The following is a 2,446-nucleotide window of genomic DNA, read 5'->3' as shown; positions in this document are numbered from 1 at the left end:
TTTTCACACGCATCAGTAATTCTGGGGACGTCATTCGTCGCCTCGTCCAAACTTTTTCTGCTCCTTTTCATATCCATATAGTTTAGTTCAACAGTCTTGTATGGTTTCAGATTCATCGTCAAATTTAATAATATTAGGACTTTTTCCCAGACTTGTTTTTAAGAACCTGTGCATCTTATATTACTAGATTAGCTTTTTATTTGTTCATTTAATTTTCATAAATTTTTTACACTATATTAAAACAGATGAAACATAATGGTTACGAACCACAACCTATCACAGCATACAAAAATACATTAATTTATAATAATGCTCGGTATTAACCAAATTATCATAAAAAAAGAGAGAAAGTTTTTGAATTAGAAAATTCTTGAATTAGTGTGAAAAAACGCTTTAGTTTACAATATGTGTACTTACGTTATATGTATATTTGTTAAAAAATGCTTTAGTTTACAGTATGTGTACTTGCGTTATACGTATATTTATTTTTAAAAACAATTTAGTTTACAGTATGTGTACTTACGTTATACGTATATTTGTGGGAAAAAGCTTTAGTTTACAGTATGTGTACTTATACGTTTATTTGTTTTAAAAAACAATTTAGTTTACAGTATGTGTACTTACGTTATACATATATTTGTGCGAAAAATGCTTTAGTTTACAGTATGTGTACTTACGTTATACGTATATTTGTTAAAAAATGCTTTAGTTTACAGTATGTGTACTTGCGTTATACATATATTTGTTAAAAAATGCTTTAGTTTACAGTATGTGTACTTGCGTTATACATATTTTTGTTAAAAAATGCTTTAGTTTACAGTATGTGTACTTACGTTATACGTATATTTGTGCGAAAAAAAAGCTTTAGTTTACAGTATGTGTACTTACGTTATCATTATATTTGTGCGAAAAACGCTTTAGTTTACAGTATGTGTACTTACGTTATACGTATATTTGTTAAAAAAGCTTTAGTTTACAGTATGTGTACTTATACGTATATTTGTTTTAAAAAACAATTTAGTTTACAGTATGTGTACTTGCGTTATACATATATTTGTGAAAAAAATGCTTTAGTTTACAGTATGTGTACTTGCGTTATTCGTATATTTGTGTGAAAAAGGCTTTAGTTTACAGTATGTGTACTTATACGTTTATTTGTGCGAAAAAGGCTTTAGTTTACAGTATGCAATTTTACCAGTGGGGGTTACCAAGCTATATCACGATAAGTACATAGTATGTACTGTAAAACAAAGTCCTACCGAAACATTTTCGTGGTTTTATGGATGTTTGAGGTTCTGCTCCGTCAACGCCAATAATATTTAAGAGTGTATGTACAGTATAAATAATGTAAATTGCTCCAGCAGAAGTGTTGTTAACCGGCTATTCTGTCAGGAGTATCCAAAAGCAAATGTAATCCAAAAGTGTTTGGGGAAAAACGCTTCTCCACGCTCACTGACTAAACCCATCCATCATCAAACCCATGAGCTGTGCCGAATCCGTCTGGACCGGCATCGCTGCCCCTGAAAATGACCTCATGGAAAAATGCCTCCATTGCCCATTACCACCGGGGCCTCGGGGAACAGAAGCCGCGCTGCTCGGGAGGTCATTACCAATTTAACTGCGGCTGTAGTAAGGCGGATAACAAACCTGAACTATAACCTAAGAATAGTGGACTTTGCACAAGCTGATAGACGGAACACAGACATAGATCAGGGGTGTCAGGGGGGCTAATGAGAGCGGAGAGGGCCGGCGCTGAGCGGGATTGCTGGGAATAAAGGGAGAGACGGATCGGGGAATGGAGGAAAACAGGTCGGTTAGGAGAAGGCTGAGATCATCATCGGGTCAGAATCAGGTGCATTGATGAGGTGTTGCGTCTCTCTCTCGCTTATTACTTCTTTCCTGCTCCGCTGAGTCCATTATTTTGAGGAAAGAGAGGAATATGAAAAGCAATTAAATAGGTTCGGGTCACAAAATGTGAAAAACGGTGGACTTTTTGCAGAAGTTAATTAAAAAAAACCAAAAAACCGCTGTCACTAAATCAACAAGAAAAAGGTTGAATACATTAAGAGTTTTTTGCATTTAAAAAATGCTGTTATAAACTCTAATGTTATGTAATGTCATTGCAATTTAAATGAACTTGTTTATATGTGCATATATTGTAAAATGAATTTATTCCTGTGATCAAAGCTGACTTTTCAGCATTATTGTTTTCTTCACTAAATCGTTAATTGATTTGCTGCTCAAAAAACATTTTTGATTATTATCGATGTTAAAAAACACTCGTTTTTTTTATCAAACTGCAGTGGAAATACATTTTTCATGATTCTGTTAAAAAAATAGAAATATCCTATAATGGAGTAAATTTTTTTAGAAGATTTTTTTTTTTTTTTTTAAATGTGAAACATTATTAACAAAGACGTTTTTACAGTTATAAAAGTCTTACAGT

Source organism: Puntigrus tetrazona, unplaced genomic scaffold (assembly GCF_018831695.1).
Source record: "Puntigrus tetrazona isolate hp1 unplaced genomic scaffold, ASM1883169v1 S000000401, whole genome shotgun sequence".
In the NCBI taxonomy this organism is placed as follows: Eukaryota; Metazoa; Chordata; class Actinopteri; order Cypriniformes; family Cyprinidae; genus Puntigrus; species Puntigrus tetrazona.
This window is presented reverse-complemented; position numbering follows the sequence as displayed.